At 45.6% G+C, this 21,493-nt stretch overlaps 1 protein-coding gene across 5 annotated transcripts in view; it reads left to right on the plus strand.

Moving 5' to 3' along the window:
- The window catches only part of RPS6KA2 (ribosomal protein S6 kinase A2), a 370,158-nt gene that overhangs the window by 219,313 nt on the left and 129,352 nt on the right, over positions 1 to 21,493 (plus strand). The window lies entirely within an intron of this gene.

The following is a 21,493-nucleotide window of genomic DNA, read 5'->3' on the forward strand; positions in this document are numbered from 1 at the left end:
GTTTATTTTATGATGATTTGCTTTCTTGATCTTTTACTACAGAAGCACAAACTTTTTCAAGGAAGATGTTATATTACTATATCATTATATATCAGATATTCAAGAATAATAACAATAACATTTCTTATGACAAGTACTATTTTGAGGGCTGACACGTGCCAGGTCCTGTGATGAGTTTGCATGTGTTAGCTCATCTGTTTCTCACAGTAACCAATTAAGGTAGGATCGCCCCATTTGACAGAGGAGGGAACAGAAGTGAAGAGGGAGTTAGGTGCTTGCCTCCTGTCATGTGATGGTGATGATGGTAATTAGAATTGATTTTGATGGTACAGTTCCCTTGCAGAGGCAGATACGAATCTCTAGTTTGTTATTTATTCTTCACTTGCTTCGTGCTGCCCCATGCAGCGTGTGAGCTTAAAGGATGTCAGGCTAACCCAGCATTTCTCAGGCCTTCAGGGGTACCCCAGGACTCTGAACTTTGTTGGTGTTTTACAGGAATGCCATATATGATATTGCAGTGAGTTAATAAAAGAAAAATTTATTTCTTGCTCAAGTCTCAGTCTAATGTCAGTGCTCCTGGTCAGTGGCCAGTTATCTTCTACGTGGTGAGTTGGGGCTCCAGGCTCCTTCACCTTATAGCTCCACCACTCCCAGGCCTGGAAGGGCTCTATGTTCCCCCTTAATGGAGAGAGACTGAAGAAGGAGGGAACTTCTTACAAACACATCACCCGTTCTCTTTCCATTGGCCAGAACTAGTCACATGACCACACCTGGCCACAAGGAGGGCTGGGAAATGTAGTCCTGGGCTGGGAGGCCCTCACAGGGCAACCTACCTGTGGTGGGAGAAGATAGATTTCTGTTCATGGTGGTAATGAGGACATTTGACTTTATGTGTAACTGATTTACTTCAAATCTGTCATTACTTTGGAATAAACCTTGGTAATTCTATGGAGTAGTTCATAGGCCTTATTAATAAATATTTTGATACCATGTTTGAGTTTTTCTCTTAATGTTAAAAAATCAGCCTGGGCGATTGTACACATTTATAAATAAAGTTCAAAAATAGGTTCTGTACTTAGATTGACAGCTAGACGTAATGGAGAACTGTAACTGATCAATACAGATAGATGGGCAAGGCTCAATTCCTCGTTCTCCAAAGGAAAAAAGTCCTGATTAAGAAGCTGCAGTTGCCAAACGTGTGAGAATGAAGTGCTGTCCCAGTGGGGATGCCTCGAACTCTCGGCCCCTTGTAGTTCACTACCTTCTCCATGCAGCCAGGGCTGTGTCTATGTTTATCTACTTTGGGACATTCTGGGTGGAAAGAAAAATGTGTTTGTGATAATCTCCTTTTGGAACCGAAGCTTCCAGGGCCCCACATCCTTGTAGACACTCGTCTGCCTGCATGCACACGGCATTCAGAGGGGCAGAGACAGCCATGCACTCGCAGGTTGTCCCACATCAGTTGCCATAGTAAAACTCTGCTGTGTTTCTAAGACACTGTGATGGGCTGCCCCCCTCCAACGATCTTAAAATATCCCCAGATTGAACCTTTAGTCACTGTCGTTTGTGTAAACCTCCAGTTCTGGCAAATGTTTCTGAGTTTCTGGACCAATATCACATTTCAAGTAGATCATTCATGATCCGTTCAATGGGAAGTGAATCCTTTGGAATGATTTCTGGGTTCCCAGCTCTTCAAAGAATTTATTTACTGAAAACTTGGCATGGCAGCCTAATGCCTTTGTCGCATTTAAACTTCCAGTTGGAACTACTATAAAATAAGGTGGAAACGAGTGACAGATACACTCACAATCACTTACAGAAACGAGCAAATTGGGGGCCCGGCCCCACGGCCGAGTGGTTGAAGTTCTGGGCGCTCTGCTTCAGCAGCCTGGGTTTGGGGGTTCGGAGCCCAGGTGTGAACCTAGTCCACTCACCGGCCATGCTGTGGAGGTGCCCCACATACAAAAAAATAGAGGAAGATTGGCACAGATGTTAGCTCAGGCCTAATCTTCCTTAAGCAAAAAAAAAAAAAAGCAAATTGGGGTGCACTGAATGACACAGTGTGTCATTTACATACTGGAGGGCTGTGTGGTATCCATGGAATGCCTAGACATTTGTCATTTATTGACCGTATTTCATGACATAACTGGATGGTATATCCTAAATAAATTTTAAGATATAAATTTTTATTGGCCCTTAATTAGAGTGTCTCTGTCACCACTGAGTGAGCTTATAAAATTAGTGTAAATAAAACAAATGTATTGACTGTGTTTCTCTGTAAGCTATGTCACTGTTAAACAGAACCTCGAGTACATTTATGGGAGTAAAATGCTGTAGAAAAATATGAGAACCAGCACATTTGCACATTTCTTCTTGGATAAGTTAGTTCTTTGTTTTGCACGGTGCTTCCTGGACAGAAATGAGCCTGGACAAACATCCCCAGCTGTCCAGTGGGGGAAGCTGGGAATCTTGTGATGTTTGTTGTCTCTTGTGGCTTTTAATAAGCATCCAAAAGGGATCTGATGGGCTTAGCTTTGGTTTTTTATGACGAGCTGTCATGTGCAAACATTTCTCAGGGGCGTGAGATGTTTAGCTACTAAGATATATGGGAGGCAAAGTGGGGGCAGTCATTTTTGCAGGTTAAGGGTGACAACGCAATGGTCCTGCCAGGATGCCGACAATGTAGATCCGGGTTAACGGACCCTGGACATAACAGGTGAGGGCTGAGTGCTTTCTTAACAAACACAATTCCTGTGATTTTAGCTCACAAATAGCAATTTGGTAGTTTCCAGGAACTAATTACTATGTGTAATATGATACTTTGAAAAATATGCAGATTTAGAGTAAAATTTATCAAATTGATTTATCTTAATTAGAATTGATGTTGAAATAATTATTTTGTTTTTCCAAGTTCAATAATATGCTTTAATTCTATTTTCCCCAAGTGAATTTTTTATGAAGTCAACAATCAAATTAAGATAAGTTGAAAGAATTTAAAGCAGGAGAAAGCAAGGAGGAGAAAAATACAGTGAGGTGTTTTTCCTTCAAATTATTATCCACATCAAATTACAAAAAATATGTAAGTTTTAAAACCAGCTTAGAATTACACTGCCGTATTTTATAGCTTTTGCTATTGAAGAGGCTCTTTTCCTTCTCTGTAAATTGAACACATAATGGCGTTCATTACATAAGAACCTCTAAAGATTCTTTCTAAGTATTCTGGCTTTTTCAGTTAAGATGGAAATCCCATCTAACATTTTTAATAATGGAAATTTTATTACTTTCTGTTTATTTTTTGGCACTCTTTTCCATAGAGAAAGTAAATGTCTATTAAATTTTGTATGCATTTATGTTGTGATATGAATTTGGTAAAAATTAATTGCATATTATAAAATTGTGATAAAAAGTAACTCTCACAGATTCATGACATGTTTAAGTTGTGAAATATAATTTGTGCTTGAAAGATTGCTGTGTATTCCTCGACACCCAATTAATGAGGTCCCTGGTGCCAGGCTGCTGTGAATAGTCCGTGCAGTGGGTTAGTAGATGGCAATTTAAAAATCTTTCACTCTCTCTAGAAGTTTGGTTTTATTGCACATGTCCCTGTTCGAATAAAAAGGCTTTATTTCAAAAAGTTCATGCTGTTAGAAGCCAGCCTCACAGATGCAAATAACCTTGATGGCACAGTAGTTAAGATGGGCAATGAACTTGCCTTCTCCTGTGTCCTGTGGGCTGTGCCCTCCCGCTCTGGGCCACACCTGCTCAGCCGAGATTCAAGGGATGATTTCTAAGGGCTTTTCAAATCTAAACTAGTATGCATCTAAGTTCAATTCCACGTAATTCAAACTGAAGGTTATGTGGAGGAAATGTTCACAATGACACACCCGGCCACCCCTCCAACCAGAAGCCAGCCTCTCCATGGCCTGATGTTCTGCTGTGTCTCTTCCTGGGTGTCTGGGAAATACTGAATCCCACCTTGATGGGTAATAACAGCTGAGAGGGGACATCAGCTCCCTCCTCAGGGGGCAAGGTGGATCCACACCTCTAGATGGGTGTGGGGTTGGGGCAGAAGCTGGGTGGAGAAGGCTGGAGGTCAGAGGCCAGAGGGCACATCGGGCTGGGCACACGGGGAGAGCTCAGGCTCCTCCATCCTCATTCCTGGTACGTGTCCCCGAGGGAAAGTTTTTGTAGTGAGAAAAGTAAGTAAGATCACAAGTAGAATGGCTGTTGGAGTGAATTTCAGATAGAGAACCCAGGCAGGATGAGTAGACAGTGAGGACGTTTTCACTGCTGTGGGTTTTGTGGCTTCAACCATCTGAAGCTTTCATGTCTCCATGCCTCCTCCCGCCAAACACAATATCCGGTCCTCGTCAGACCCCGGGGCGTCCCTGCCTAGCACAGGGAGCCAAGAGGGCGCCCCGGCCCGGTGGAGAGGGAGCTGGAGGTGTTGTCTCAGCCTGGGTGGAGAGTGCCCGCCATCCAGGGCGCCGGGACCTGTGCCGGCTCCCTTGGTGGTTATACTCCTGGGGAGCGAGGGGTGAGAATGTGGGGCAGAGCCGGTCACTGGAGGCTATCAGATAGTCTCACCTTTGCTTTGGGAGACACCTCAGGGTTTGTAATGCCCTGGAGTGCCCGGCCTCTTCCCGGGCAGGGGAACCCCTATTTCCAGGTGTTCCTCTCTTTCCTGACACCAAACCCTCCTAAAGGGCTGCCTGTCTCGTAGGAAAGATACCTGGGGTAGCGCCCCCATCTGCCCTTCCTGTGCGCCAGTCCCGCCCTGGATCCCCAGCCACTCCCCTGAGGCTACAGGCCCAGGAGTCACAGGAAAGGTCTGGAGTGTAGGAGATGCTTGTTCAGCTGTGTGTACTGGGGGCAAGGGCGGAAGTAGGGATGGGGACGAGGGGGCGCCAAGAATAGATTGAAAACCACTGCTTCTGTTCAGTGAGCACGTCAGATCTTTCTGCTGCGCTTTCATTGCACACGATGAAAGGAGTGGACTTGGCGAGGCCTCAGGTGTTTTCAGACCTGTGGACATTCACAGGCACGGTAACCAAGGTGTGTTGGAGCACGGCGTTTGAGGCCACCCGTCTAGGCCTGGGCACAGCGTTCACCTGATTGATGTGGCGCATCCCCACTTTCCTGAGGGTCCTGGGCCCTTTCACCTCTAGCTCTTGTCAATGCTTTATGTAGGTGGGCTGGCCTCTGGCTCAGGGGCTGGGTGGCCGGGTAAGTGAAGACATCCTTGGTCATCAGAGCCAAGGGACAGGACCACTCTGATGAGGGGAGAACAATCCAGAACCACTGGTGGTGACTCATAGAAAAAACAACTCTTTTTAAACACTTTAAATGCTATCAATTGATAAAGTACCATGATTCTAAAGGTCACGATTAGGAATACCTTGTAATTACATATTCCCCAATCTCTCTGGCTAAGAGATCAGAGAAATCATCCTCAAATTATTTAATTGTCTGTTTTTTCCTTCTTAAAACAATATTTGAGTTATTCACAGAATTATAAAAGTGAACTTTTTAAAAGGCTCATTCGTAATCTAGAAATGAGATTATCATGTGATCTTTACATCGCAGAAAAAAAAACCGTAGAGAATGTTAAATCGTGAAATTTAGTAGCATTAAATACCACAGAACTGGTCTTTTTATGCCCAATGACCTGATTCAGATTTGCAGGCCTGTTCCTTCTCATAACTTGAGTCCATTTCCTAGTGGCCTGATCATAAGTATGCCAATTTCATGGTGACACAGGTTGTTCATCTCCAAAAATGATTTTGTACTTAGCAACATTTTCATTTAAATTTTTTCTCTAAATTTTCTTTAAATACAGTCTTCTTGCAACAAGCCAGTGCAAAGATAATGTATTTTTAATAATCACAGTAGAATATCTGTCACCAAAACCCTCGGAAGCATGAGGTTCTCACAGACATTTCTTCCTCCCTCACAGAAGTCAGCAAACTGTAGGGTGAAAACCAATGCGTGAAGGGCATGGGAACATGCCCTGTTCTGGAAGGGGCTCTGCTCCCCGTTCTGTGCAGAAGGCAGTTACTATTTCTTGGGCCCATTGCAACCTGGGTTTTAGAAAAACTTTAAAAGACAATATAAATGTTACACAAAAAAGGATGAACCCAGAAAACAGAACACGACTATATACAGTTTACTAAACCGCAGACACAAATACTTATAAATGTTCACAGAACCCTCATGCAGACATGGCCAAGGTCCACAGCTCGGGACAGGTCTGACCAACCCGGCTTCTCGTGGCATCTTCTTGTTTGACTCTGTTCACGGTCTTCTCTATCCCGTGCTGCTCAACATCGGGATTGTTGTTTCTTTTTCCCCAGGCTTTCTCATTAAATGCTGAATGTGAAATGCAGAGGGGTTTTTGTCTCTCTGAATGCACTTGAGTCAAGTTTGGATTGTAAGCGCAGAGTTTTGTAAATTGCATTTCTAAGCTGTCTGCCTGCTGTATCTTGCTTATCTCTGTGGAGAGCCTTGCCGTACCCTGGATCAGTGGTCTTACGCTTTGTTTCTGTATAAAAACGCATGAGGCACCTGGTGAAAGTTCGTGTGGCTGAGCCCAGAGGCCCTGGTTTGGCAGGTGGGGGCCCAGCGGCTGCATTTCAGGGAGCACGCCGCTGGTTCAGATGCAGGCCTTCCCCTGAGGAGCAGCTTCACGAAACCTCTCCTCTGCATTGGAGCCTGTGGTCAAGAGGGAGTTTTTGAGCCATAACCTTTTAAGAGAGAAGAGAGAAGTGTAGTACAGTAATAGCCAAAATTCATCAGAGGCTTGCTTTGCTCGACATCCTCTCACGCTGTTGAACTTCACTGTTAAAATATTCATCTCTGCTTTATAGAAGAGCAAATAAGGCAGTTGCCGGGGTCACACAGCTCGTAATACCGGCGTCAGGATTTGAGTCCAGGCAATCCACCCTCGGCGTCCACAGGTCTACATGTTAGTGGGCTGCCTCGCTCTCATAAGGTGAATCTTTTGGACTCACTGTTTTAGGAGCCTCCTATTTCCTAACTGCTAAATTATAACCTCTTTTTATCAAATTAGGGTACCTCTGTGTGTGTGGCAGCCACACATTCAGGGCAGGGGTGAAGGGCCCGCGGCACATGTTTTCTGATAGAAGGAGCCCTAGGCTGAGCGTTTTGGAGGTCAGGAGGCTGGGTTCCAACCCTGCCTTGTCCTATTTGTGATTTCAAGTCATTCACTCTCATCTTTGGAATCCATTTCTTCATCTGAAATGAATTGATTGATTCCCTGACCGGCTCCCTTCCACCTGAAAATTTTATTCTTCCAAGTCAATCGATGGAGGGAATTCTACTTATAAAGAGAGGTGGTGATCCCTATTCATAAAGAGGCAACGGACCCATTAAGTTTTTTCAGTTCATCAAGAGGGTGGGCATTGGGGGGTCTGGCCCAGTGGCATAGCGGTTAAGTTCATGCGTTCCATTTCGGCAGCCCAGGGTTTGCCGGTTCGGATCCTGAGCACGGATGTGCTCACCACTCATCAAGCCATGCTGGGGAGGCATCCCACATAGAAGAGCTACAACTCTGCTACTATGATACACAACTATGTACTGGGGCTTTGGGGAGGAAAAAAAGACAAAGAAGAAGATTGGCAACAGATGTTAGCACAGGGCCAATCTTCCTCAAAAAAAAAAAAAGAGGATGAGCGTTGTTCTGAGCTCTTAACTCTCCTCAGATAAACGGTTTAGTAACAAAAGCACATGCGAGAGAAAGTCATTCCACTTCCGTGAAGTGAAAATGGTGGGATATTTCCAGATGTAGAGAGAATAAACAAAAGCAAGTAAATAAACAAAAGCAACACCAAATTCATTGGATAATCAATGCATTTTCATTAAAAACAGAAATTGGCTTTTTTCTCTGAAAAGCCCCACTTCTCACAATAAACAAAATAAACAGGAAATGAGCAGCCTGGCCACTATGAAGTGCCCTCCATCTTGGCCATAAGGTGCCTACTCTTGCTGGGGTTGGCAGGTCTGGACCCAAGCAGAAGCCAGTGCTGAAAATAGCTCTTCTCAGTACCTTCCAGAGAGCTCGCCACCAAGTCCTGACCACAGACATAACCTGGGGTCGTGCTTCTGACTTTTTAATGTAGAGAAAAAAAAGTCACGTAAGCCATTCCAGTTCCTCAAAGTTTCACTTTATCATTTTGTATCTTTAAAATCTTCCCTCCATGTGCTGTGAGAAGCTGTATATCTTTTGCCAACATTCAGCTTGTAGAAGCAGAAGCCGTTTCTGAGAGGCTGGCGGTTCACATTTATAGTTTTGACGGTGGCAATACCTGTGGTTGTTGGGGACATCACCTCCCACTCAGCCGGCGATGGTTCACGTAGAAAGAGTGGCGCCGGCAAAAGGAATCTGTAAAGTATTTGCTCCATCTTGATTTGTTAGTTTAAAATCGTTCTTGTCTGTTGGCAAAAATAGGACCCCCACAGAGCTCTTCCCAGTCATTCTCAGCATCTTAATAACACTATTCCATTTTAAAGTAAAAAAAGTTTTGTTTTTATAAAGTCTGTTATTTAGATATTTTACTACTTAAGAAAGTCCTTCTTGTCAAGCCACCTGATGAGTTAGCGTGGTTTTCTTGTAGTTATTCGTATGGTTCCTATTTCCGTTTCACCCTTGTATTTATATAAGATTGTACTTAAGATACTCTTGTGGTCAGCCAAGGGTCAGTGTGTTAGGACTTATGAAAAGAGTGAGGAGTCCGTGCTTTACCCATGTGAGCAAGAGATGTACCTGTGATGTTGCCTAAGGGCATCTTCCTTGGACTGAACAGAAATGGTTTTCTTTTGAGTTTATTAGAACTGAAAATCTTTTGCCTTTGAACTCTTTAATTTGTTATCTTTTTTTTAATCTCAAAACTGGCAAAATCCCAGACTATTTCACTACCAGCTAATTGATTCTAGGTTGGACTCTCACCCTCTCAGGCTCTCCGAGAGAACTCTGGTATTTACGAGAATGACCATGGGAATCTTAGGAAGTAATTACTCTGGGACAATCAGCAGCCCCACAATGTCGATATCATAAAACCTATATGGGCTTTAGAGAGACGAGCCCAGTTTGTAAACAGTCAACCACACGGGACAGTCCAGGGTCACGTTCTGCACAGAGACAGCTGGCCTCCTTCCCCAGCGGGCTTTCTGTTGTTCCATAATTTAAATGAGGAGCAGTCTATCTCCCAGCACTGGTATAGGATATGCGCGTGATATGCTGCCCTTGACACAGAAAAAGACGAGTTCACCCTGTAAGCCTTGTCGTTCTCCTCAGCAGCGATCATCCGTCTCCTCTGAGATTACAGAGTGGGGTTCTGTGTCCGTGCACATCAAACATGCTGTTCAAAAGGAACTGACCAGGAGTAAGGGGTGCTTTCCCAATGGAGTGTAATTCCCGTGAAATGTCATGAGCTGGACTTTACAGGGTTGGCTTATCTCTGACATACACTTTCTGCTTCTGGTGCAGCTTCACAGATGAAGGACAAGGAGGGGTGTTGCCCTCCTTCTCTCCCCGTGCAGGCAGCCCTTACCAGCCAGGGAAGGACACTTCCCACATGGCTCCTGACAGTCCCTGGGCAGCCTGCCCCCTCCCCCCACGGCCCCTATCCCCCGACCCCTAGTGGACTCCTTTCCCCTTGCTCCCTCCTCCAGTGGGCAGTGGGAAGGCCCCAAGATGCGATTCTAGGGGCCCAGGGGACATGGGAGCTCTGGTCTCCTGCCCTGGATGAGGCTAGTGGCCCCCATGCAGTTATCGGTGACAGGGCCCCATGTGAGTACTGCTGCTCCTCTGAAACTTGGTGGAGGGAGGGACAGGAGCGCTGGTGGGTCCACACCCCATGTCCCCTAGAATGGAATACAACCCAGTGGCACAGGGGCAAGGGCTGTGAGCCTTTACCAGAGGGATCGGCCACCAGCACAGCTGTTCAGGGAAGCACTCGGCCTCGTGTGCCCTGAAAGGAGTGGTTTCATACGTGATCTGTAGAAATCATCTCAGAATCTTCTGGAGAGCTCAGAGGAAAGAGTTGACTATGTCCCCTGTCACTGTGTCGTTTCTGTGAAATCTGACAAGAGTGAACATCCTCCTGCGCTTGGGAGGACAGCGTGGTGACAGGCCACCAGCCATCCATTTGCTGGGGGGGAGAATTGCCCTCTTACACTGATAATTTTTTTTTTTAAAGATTTTATTTATTTATTTATTCCCCCCCAAAGCCCCAGTAGATAGTTGTATGTCATAGCTGCACATCCTTCTAGTTGCTGTATGTGGGACGCGGCCTCAGCATGGCCAGAGAAGCGGTGCGTCGGTGCGCGCCCGGGATCCGAACCCCGGCCGCCAGCAGCGGAGCATGCGCACTTAACCGCTAAGCCACGGGGCCGGCCCTACACTGATAATTTTTATATAAATTTTTGTTTTATAACATGGTTTTGTTCTTTTCTTAATATAAAATTAGTAACTGTATATGTTTATGTCAGAAATTTGAAATACCTTCCTTCTTTTCACCAATATTTATTAATTAATATGTGGAAGACATGACACCAGAATGAAGAAAACTATCAAGAAAGTTAGAATCCCTCATAAATCCCACCACTCACTAAATATATAATATTTGGGGACATTTTCATTCTTTCTGAAGTGTCTACCTACATAGGAATTTTGTTATAATTATGAACTTAGAATTTTGTGTTTTTTAAAAAAATATTATAGTATAAGTATGTTTCTATATCATTAAATATTATCATAAATGAATTTTATTTTATATATAAGGTGTGTTGTATGTCTTTATCTGAATGGTACAGAATATTTAGGGTTCTTTTTCCCTAGTGTTTTTCACTATAAATAACACTAAGATGGCGTCCTTACACATAAATATTTGCCCCTACCTCTGATTATTTCCAAAAATCCTGAAAGTGAAATCATTTGTTTCAATATTAAGGCTTTTGGTACGAAGGTGCCAAGTTGCTTTCCAACACGAGTGTTTCATCTGTGTTTGCACTGCCAGTTGCCAGCAGTCACTACACTTCAATTTGGCCAACATTGGATATTTTTATTTTCAGCATCCTGGTTAACTAGACAGACAAAAAAAATGTCTCCTCTATTTAATTTCAACTCTGTGATAACTGGTGGGACTACTTCAAAAAATACGTTTCTTGGATTTTTGATTTTCTTACGTGTAAACTGTCTACTCCTTCCATTGACCACTTTTTCTTTTGGGTGCCGGAACACACACACGTGCACACACACACACACATACACACACGCTAACTACTGTTTTAATTCCAAATATTTACCCTGTTTGCCATTGGCCTTTTCATTGTGTTTATGAGCTTTTAGAGTCTGGAACTTTTTGTGGAGTTAAATATTTGTCTTTCCGCTTTGCCTTTGCTTTTAGACTTTGTTCTTCCCTCTTCTGAAAGCAGCAACGTCTTTGCTTATCTTTTTCCTAGCCTTCCAGGTTGTGTGCGTGTCAGGGTGTGTGTGCACGTAACGTCAAACCTCCTGGAAGGCACCTTGGTGTCTGATGTCAATGGAGATGGACTGAATGTCCCAGACACTCAGACAGTCCTCCCCGCTGCACTTGGTTGACCCAGCACTTCCCCCGTCTGTGTGCTGTTCCTTCTTCACGTCCTGGGTTCTTATGTCTGCAGGAGTCCGCTCAGAGCTGAAGTCCTGCCCCATTAATCTGGCAGTTACGGCATCTGTACACACCGTTGTAACTGTAAAGAACTTACAATGTAGTTTAGTAACAAGACGGCAAATTCCCCTTGGAATGCTTTTTATTTTCCCCAAATTTCTATGCTACTCTTTGTTATTTCATGTAAAGTTTAGAAAAATTTTGTCATTTTTAAATCCCTAAAGAAGCCCCTTAAATTTTGGATTTAAACTGGATGAAACATCTATTACATTGGAAAGAATTAACAACATTCCGTCTTCCCAGCACTTCTTACTACTTATTCAAATCCGCTTTCGTGTCTCTGTAATGTTTTAGGCTACTTTTCTATATACCCTGTAGTTGTTATTGTTAATATTTTATGACCCCTTTGAATGTTATCTAGTTTCCCTGTTGCATTCACTGTCTGACTAATTTTGATTTACAAGAATGGAATAATTGAGTTGTGTATTTTGCTTTGCATCCAATCCCTCTATTATTAGGTCTAATATATTTATTTTGGTTTACGCTCTTGGTATGCTAAATATACATGAATTCTGTCTTTGAACTACATTTGTAGTTCTTATTTCTATTTCTGTGCTTATTGTGTTTTCTAGAATTTCCAGGGGACTGTTAAGTAATGGTGGTAATTATGTGTATCTTTATAAGTCCCGTAGTCTGGGGGGTTTTTTGCTTTTGTTTCTGCAGATGAAATACAGGAAACAAAAATTACAGCATTCTCATTGGCGACATTAATTTTTGACTGTGGAACAGTTATAGCTGTCAATCCTATCATGTAAGTGGGCAGAAGGCAACAGAGACCATGTTGAATGACCTCTTCTGTGCCTCCTACTGAGACGACAATAACAGCCTGTATTGAAACGTCCTCAGGCCCTGGGTTTGCAGGGTCGCTGTCCCCCAGGGTTTTGGGGCTTTTGCAGTGAGCCTCCTCTGGGGGCAGAGACCAGGTCGACCACAGCTCTGTCCCTAGGAGTTAGCACAGCATGGAGCAGACGTGTTAGTAGGTGTTAAATGAACAAAGCACAGAGGCTCAGGCTTCGTAGTGTGTAAATGTGTTTTCAGGTCATCCTGATGCTGGGTGCCTCATCCTCGAGTCTACGTATATGATTTCCTGAACATTCTTCCAAGTGATAACTGTCGAACCAACACTTGTCTTATGAGCTTCAGGACCCCCAAGTAAAAAATAAAAACCAATCTCTTGTGTGAGTCGTGTCATTCTAGGTGCAGTAGTAGAGTTGAAAGTACAGATAAGACTTTTCTCCTGGGGTGGCAGAATTCGAATATAAGCCACAGCTCCCACCCGGCAGCTGTGGGACGAAGCGAAGATGCTTTTCAAGGAAATCTCACCAACTCAACGCTAGGGAGATGTGTCATTTCTGAGGGGAAGTATTTTTAGAAACATTTTACGAGTCCTTCCCCTCCTGAATCACAGTGGCAGGATAAATGTCAGTCCCCAGAAGGATCATAAAGACCTGAGAGTCGAGAAAACAAAACAGCCTGGAAGGTACATTCCTTCTAGTCTATGCAGCTACTGACACATGTGGCTGGTGCTGACAGAGGGGTCGTAGGAGTGGCCAGGAAGGCCCCTCACAAAAGAGCAAATCCACCGAGGGCGCCACTCCCAGAGGACCAGGACCCCTGAGAGCTCCCAGACCTGGGCAAGAGGCCAGTGAGAAAGCTTGGCCTCAGAAAGATGCCCAGGCAGCTCAGAGGGGAGAGCCCGTGACAAAGCACAGAAGGGACCTCCCACCACCCTGAAAAGATACAGCTGACGAGAGGATGGCCATGCCTCCTGCAGACTGCCCAGGTCCTTCCATGTGAACAGACTCCACATACCAGGATACGAGGTCAAAAGCGGAGCGCTCTGAAAAGCAAGCGCATTCGGAGGCAACCCCCGTAGTTAGGCCACAGCATCTTGTCCAGCGCCAGTCCCCGCACCTTCTCGGAAGGGTCATCAGGCAGGGCAGGGCGGGGGCGGCCCGACTGGCATTGGCCCGGTGCTTCTCAGATGGTGCTTCTCAGCGCTCTCGGGTCGAGAATTGCGCCAGCCTTTGGGGGAAATCCACATTGAAAGAAAATAAATCTGCGTGGTTTGCTTATGTGCTCCCTAATTTCTAGTAAACTTCTATTTTATCTTACTGACAGACTTTCCTGTTTCTTCTCGATGAATTTCTTTGTTAACACATCCAGAATATAATATTTTTACATATATTTATTAAAGTAAGTAATTTTTTTGATACACCTTTAACATTCATTATTTGGCAAATGAGACTAAGAAACTTACTTGTCCAAAATCATAAAACCAGGAAGAAGCAGAATCTAAACCAAAACCCAGATTTTCTCATTTGAAATGTCATATTCTTTGAACAAAACATACTTGTGATTTGCTTGTTTGTTTTCCAGTATCTTAAATTGGGCCGAAAACCTTCGGCGGCCCTCACCAGAGGAGGCTGAGGTCTGTGCTGTGGTCACCAGCGATGCAGAGACTTGTGACAGTCAGATTCTATGTGCAGACCCTAGGTTGAGTGGATTCTCTGAAGTCCAATGTTTCAGAAACCCTGAAATAAATTCAGCCCCAAAATATAATAGCCATTAACAGACTCTGGGTTCAATTTTCCTTTAAAGGTGTCCTCTCAGAACAGGCATTCTAAACTTGGGGTCCTATGGCTGGGTCTCAGGAATGCTGGACTTTCTGTGGCACATTTCATTTGCAGGTGCACTTCTGTGGTTTTCTGGGAAGAAGATGCCAAGATTTCATCAGATTCTCAAGGATTTCTCTCACCCCAGGAAAGTTGAGATCTATTGCATGCAACCAAGTTCCCTTTGGTGGTTACAGAGAACAAGGGGCAGCGGCGAGGAGGTGACTCCTGGACCAGTAGATGGGGGAGCTCTGGGCAGTGGGTCTGTCTTCCATCTTCCTAGACTCAAGATGTGATCCTGCCCTTGGGTTCCCTTGAGGTGGGTCTACACTGGCACGGACGCGGGAGTATGGAGTAATTCCACTTTGGTGGTGTGCTCGTTCCCCAAATGAGTTCGCTCTTAGATTAAGAAGAAGGAAATAGATTTCTCTCAGCCTTTATTTCTTACAAACGCTTGGGAAATTTAAGTTTATCATAGATTGCCTGAGAGAGGTGTCATCTCCTGTGCACCACTGGTCTGAGAAATTCTGCATATTCCATTGCAACACCATGGGTTTCCTCTGGGCAGATTTTCCAGTTCAGATGGCCAGGGAGCATGAACTCTGTTATATCTCAGTCCCAGCTACAGTTTTAGCACAGGCTCCGTTCAGTGATACAATAAATTGCGCATCATCTTATAAGCACGTCAACCCACTGCTGACGTTCTGTTCTATCTGATGTAGTTTCCTGGTCAAAAATTATTGTCTTAGAAACCTAGACTGTTAACATGTCAGCATTTCTCCCTGGTTAATCTGTCCAAGTCTACATTCTTCTGTGAAATTGGAGCCCTGGGAAATGGACCAAAGTTAGTCATCTTTTTCTTATTTCCCCCTGGGTGTTTGCTCATCTCTTACAGTCTCTCTAACTTGGCCACCCATTTTTCCTTCTGGTTTTTGAGTCCCTAGTGTGAATCTTCTGGTTATAGTCTCCTTGTTAATCATTCACACCCAGGGCCACGTGTAGAAAGTGAATACCAGGATTGTGTCAAGATGTGGGGTTTGCGGCAGGGAATGGGGCAGTGCTGCACGCAGATGGCAGAGGACCTGGTGGGGGCTTATTGGAGCCTGACTTCTCAAATCACCCTTCAGAAAGAACATCAGATTGGCCACAATGGAGGTGACCCTTAGGCAATTCAACTTGGAGTCTGTTTTTACAGGTAGTAAAAGAGCTGTTTTGTGGAAGAGAACCACTGATATTTTAACGTCTTTCTAACTTACCTCAATAGCTCATCATGGATTTTTTTTATCCATTAGTTCATCTGACCTATCCTGGAAGCTCTTTTCAGCATATTCCCAACTCTTTGGGCTGACAAACTTCTTTAGTTTACTTTTGCCATCTACTAAGTAGAGAGGACTTTTCTTTTGTAATTCGTTGAAATCTGAGAGAAAGTCCCTTTTGCTCAGTCTGCTCTCTCTACACGACGAGCCTGTGCTGTCTCTAGCCCCTGCGCTGCCTCTAGTCGGCTGCATGACCTTGAGCCATCATTGAGCTTCTCTGGGCCCACTGGGTGCAGGAGTGAGGAGAGAGCGCTGACGGGGGGAGGCTGACCAGTGTCGTCTAATGAGGAGGCAGAGGCTGGGAGGCTTGTCCAGAGGCTGGAGGGCTGGGAGTGAACAGAACTCCTTTCCTTGAAAGGTTTGATGAAATTCCAGACAGGGTGGGGTGATGTTCAGAAGCTGGTGAGGCTGGGGCAGATGATCAAGTACCGCACAGAGTTGAGGAGAAAGCCATTGTCCCTGCCTGGTGAAGTTCTGCTTCACCAGAGATCCTGAAGGGCCAATACTTCCGAATCATCCCGAGACAGAACCTCTCTGTCTCTCTTTCTGGAGGCAGAACCTGTGGCACCAAACAGTGAGGCTGTCGAGGCGACGGAAGAGTGGTGGCTGATGGTTCCTCTATCAGCAGGCCGGGGCAGGCAGGGCCGGGGATGGAGGGAGAGCTGAGCCCTCGGATGCTCACACTTGTCAGGCTGGTACACCCGCACGTGTGAGGGTCCCTTGGAGATGCCGGGAAATAGCCCATGAACACTTCCGGGGGAGAACATTCTGGAAATGATGCCGATGTAGGCTTCTCCCTGTGTAGTATAACTATAAAAAGGAAAGCGGCCTTATCTACAGTAAAGGGCAACGATAAGGCCTAGGACATTGGGTTCCAGGGCGGACGAACAGTCTGTTCTCATCCTCTGCACACTCGGATGATGTAAGTTGTCACATAGCTGAGACTTACCTTTGTGGGTTAATTTCTAAATTCTAGTGTGGATTTATGTGAAAACCTTCTCGTTCTTTATCCCTACCCCAAGTTTCACGTGTCTCTCTTGGGAGGTAGTTATCAAAACTGCATGGCAGTTTTATGCCCAGACAGGAAAACATCCCTCCTGGCGATGTCCCTGCCTGGCATTCCTGGCTGCAGGAGCTCACGGACGATGTCTTCTGAAATGGTCCGAGGCTACCTTTAGATCCATTTGGAATCCGGAGTCTCTGCATGTAGCTCAGAGCACGCCATCCTCAAGGACATCGCCTGGGGGTGCGACTTCACCTGGGCCTGCTGGTTCTCCTGCAGCCTCACACCAGCTGTCTGCTCTGGCACTGGGCTTCTCCGGCCGAGTTTCCTGGGCATCAACTTTGGATTAAAGTCTAAACCATCTCGGACAGCTCTTCTCTCCTGCCAGATCCCAGCACAGCTGAGGGGTGGACAGTTGGCCTCAGGCATGGTGTTCAGCGCTCGGGGACGGGCCAGGACGGGTCTGGGGGAGCGCAGTCACTGTGGCCCGAGCACCCAGGGAAGCCCTTCCGACAGGCAGCGGGGAGGCCCACAGCGACACTGGGACCATCACTAACATCACCAAGAAGGACTCCCAGACAGATGCTTGGATCCTGGGGACTGATGGTCCAGAATGAGAGGCACATCACATGCCTCCTGAGAGAAGCTGCAAAAAAGACAAAAGTACATTGCAAAAGAGAGAATTCAGGACTCTAATTTTTAAAGTTGATTCCTTCTCATCGTCATGACTGTCTTTCAACTTAAACAATGAACCTCTCTCTCCTGGTCTAAACTTAATGATTTGGAATTAGTTGTAAATTAAATTATTTGGAGGGAGGAGGTGCAGGGGGAGCCGGTAATCCCTCAGCAGGTGGCCGAGCAAACTGTCCTTCTAACCTACTCTGTCTCCCAGGCCTGACGTGCCGGGACCAGTCTTAGGATTTTTCAGCTTTTATAAGATGCCTCCCTAAGATTCACTGCTCAGAATGATTTTAGCATTAGAATAAAATTGGCTTCTCTTAAGCATGTCTGCATTGTTTAAAACAATTTTATACCCTAGAACGTGAAGTGAGATTTTTAGTAGAACGCTTTTAGTGAGGTTTTTGTAGAACGCTCATTTTCCTTGTCTCTTCTCAATGTTAGGGATTTACTTCAGGAGGCTTTGAGAGGGATCAACCTGATTCCATTGTTTCACAAGAGACAGTTTCTCTTTCTTAAAACCCTGTAATATTGAAGTCCTGAGAAGTAAGGAGGCAGTGCTCACCTCACGTGACTTCAAGTGGGATTCAACCCATAGAAGGGGGAATTAGTCTAACAACAGCCCTCTCCCACCTTATCCAATAGCCTTTGGTAGTCTTTGTTCCTCCTGGAGCCTCATAATGGGTTACTCAATAAAAGGCTCTTGATAGGTCATTAAAACGATCATCTTGAAAACATTTTCATGGCCCGCTTGTGGACGGCTCAGATATGAAAAGGGGGTCATTTACCCCAAAGCCTCTACCCTCTCCTTGACACTTAGGTCTCTTGAAAGGAGAGCTGGTTGCTCAGGGCCACTCAGGAAGGTGGCATCTGAATGGGAAGGAAAGCAGTCCTCGGCCACAGTGGACAGACGCGCTAGTGGCGACCTTGATCAGGTGACCTCGAGGAGAACATGCAAAACTTTCCTCCTTGGAAAGTTCCCAAATTCTATCTTCATCTATCTAGACTATGTCATCTGTGTATCAGAAAAATGCCCATTTTTATAGTGTCAGATGAGAACTCCTACAACAGGAAGGAAATATTCAAAACACTGCGTAGTAAAGAATCGATGCGAGATAGACACCTACAAGGCGGCCCTAACAAAGAGAAATTCGTCTAGAGATTTGTCAGCTCTTATTCGCATTTCCTTCAGAAACTCTTTAAAATTGGAGATGAGACAGAAAAAAAGAAGAAGGGGGTGCGTGGGACAGACAGCAAATATCCTAAGTGACAAAATGAATGAAATGAACAAAAGCTGCTTGTAACTTGTCAGGGGCTTTGCCAGTGGAAGGTAATAGGCTTACTGGGCTTGGCTGTGAGGGGACGGGCTCTCGAGAGAGCTGAAGGAGAGAGGGGGGACACGAGGCCCCCCGTTACACCGGTCCCTCCAAAGGCAGCCCGAGATGCATCACTGGGAAACGGTCAGGAGCTATACGTGCCCATGAGCACGCACATGATAGTTCTAAATGTGAAACATTATAGCTGATCTCTGCCTTGATTATGGCCAGTTTCAGAGACAGTTTCAGATAACACAGATACCTGGAGGGGGAAAGTGCAAAAAATGGGCCTAATTGCTTCTTAAAATGAATTTTGCATTTTTCCTGGGAAATGTTAATGCGCTGCTTCTCTAAGTTGATCGTGTCCTTAGGACACAAGCATCTGGCAGAGCCCAATGTGGTTGATTACCCCCAGCAGCTCACCAATAGTCTGAAACTGACCTAGTCGATAAGCACAGACCCTCAGTGCTTAAGCATTTGTGGTGCTAAAATCTGTCATTTCTTCATATTGAGAAACAGCAAGTGATTGTTTCTTCTTTCTCCCCATCTCCGTCATGTATTGGCAGCATGTAATTTACAAACAGCAAAGGTCATTTGTAAATTGGGTGTCAAACACAGGAAGCACTTTTTTTGTGGAAACAATATTATACACGCTATTATAAATATTAAAATAATATGCTTATTGTAAACAATGTTCTAAAAGTCCAGCTCCTAAAAACTGAGCCAACTCACCACATTGCTGAAGTATTTAAGTTGGTTTGAACGTTTTCTTCATAAGTAATCACCTTTGACCCAGATAGACACCCATGAGGTCTGGGCAGGGCGGGGTCTTGTTTCTTGGGGCTGAAGAGCCAGGGGCACCCCATCTGCAGGGGGAGAGGGAAGGTGGGGCCTGGGGGTCAGTCTTAGTGACCAGTCAGCCTGCTGCCCAAGGCAGGGAGGAGAGGACAGAGGAGCGTGTGGCCCATAGGAGGGGCGTTGGTGACTATGAGAAAGGAAGAAGAAACTCATGAAAGAGAAAGAACCCCACAGACGAGGGCGGCCCTGGCTGTTGGTGAGGAAAATTGAGGGAAAGATGAACCTGAGCAGAGAGAAGGGAATTGTTCCAAGCAGGGACAGGACTGATTCCACTAACCTTGGCAGGTCGGGTCACTGTGTGCCCCTCTCCAGACCTGTAATGTGAGGGCATGGTCTTCCTCGTGAGTTTGCTTTGAAGATCGAGTGATGTAGTGTTTGCAAAGTGCTTTTCCTGGTGCCTGACACACCAGTGTCTGCCTGCTGCTTCCTTCGATGCCTTTTGCTGCTGCCAAATGGGAGGCAGTCACTTCTTTGACTTCCCCAGAACCACCGTCTCCAGAAATATGTGTGTAACCAAACTCTGCTGAAGTGTCAGCACAAGGTAGGAGCTTGTCACAGCTACAAAACAACTTAAAACAAGTGGGAGGCAACCTCGCTCTTAAAGCCCTTCAGCCATTTGCCACCTGGGAATTCCCACTGCTCAGCATTTCCCAGGACTCAGGCTCCTGCTGGGTGAGTGGATGAAAGAGTCAGGGCAACTCCCAGGGACGAGCTCCACCAGTGGGAGACAGGCACCAGCCACAAGGCTACAGTACAGGAGGAGTCCCCAGGCCCAGAGCCAGGCAGGGGCTCAGAAAGTCGGTGTGCACCAAAGTCAAGGCAGCAGAGGACTGATTCGTTTCTGCAGAAAGTTAGCGAAGGAGAGAGCAGATGTACAGCTGATTGATGAGGAAACAAGTGCCAAGATCTTTTCTGTACATGGGAGGGAGGTGACCTCTTCGCAGGTGAGAAGAGCCTGGGAAAGTGGGCAGGGTTGAAGACCGATGAAGAGGAGGGAAGAGTGAGACCTTGAACGGGAGAAGGGTCTTCATCCTCTGAGGCTGCGGAGAAGGTCTTGAGGACGGGTGAAGATGAAAACATGTTTGCAGGCTGGGGTGAGCGTCCAGCTCGTGTCTGATTGCCTCCCAGGGTCTCCTGAATGAGAGTGCGCGTGCACACGTATACACTTGTATGCACCCCTCCAACTTGGAGGAAAAATCTATTTACATTGTTTCTGCCACTGAAAATAACAGCACTGGGTTTCTTTTAAAATGGTTGTAAGTGAACTCTCTTCCCTGATTGATGTCTCCCTCAGGTCATACTGAGGGCATGAATCACATGCACACACTGGTGAAAGGGCAGTAGCCTGGGGGAAAAACACCATGTTTGGCTGAGAAATGCCCCCCAAGGACCAGAGAACAGGCCACCTGCACAGAGTGAGTGACCTTAATAGCTTGTCTTTGGGCGTATGCTCAGTGAACGCCAGGGAAGGAAAGATTATAAATAAGACAGTTGTAAAAATGGTGCAGACTTGTGGCCAGGAGGCTGGTCCTTCCGTTCCCGGGGTGGGGGTCACATGAGCCCCCCTCCCCACAGCGCTGGGAAGCCCACGCTGGGTGCCCTGGCTGGTGGTGACTGCTCCATTCTCTTTTTCTTCTGCTGCTGCTTCCCTGCCACCATGGATGTGTGTTTGTGATTTTCCCCCCACAAATGCCCCCTAGGCGTATCAAGACCTGGGCCCCATCTGAATTCTGGTCACATGTTTCAAGGGACATACGTGGAAGCCATCATCGGTCCTCGTGCTGCCTTCTGGCACAGTGTCTTAGGCTGTTCACTTCTTTCAGTAAAACAATAGTAGACTCTCCTGGTGGAATGATAATGTATTAATGTATCTTTTTGTCTTCCTTCATTGTGTGTGGTTATTATTTATAGTACTGTGTGGTACTTGTTAAGACCTTAAAAGAAATGCTAAGACTAGTTTTTCTCTGAAATAAAAATC

Source organism: Ceratotherium simum, chromosome 38 (genome assembly GCF_057802395.1).
Source record: "Ceratotherium simum simum isolate JZ-2026a chromosome 38, ASM5780239v1, whole genome shotgun sequence".
In the NCBI taxonomy this organism is placed as follows: domain Eukaryota; kingdom Metazoa; phylum Chordata; class Mammalia; order Perissodactyla; family Rhinocerotidae; genus Ceratotherium; species Ceratotherium simum.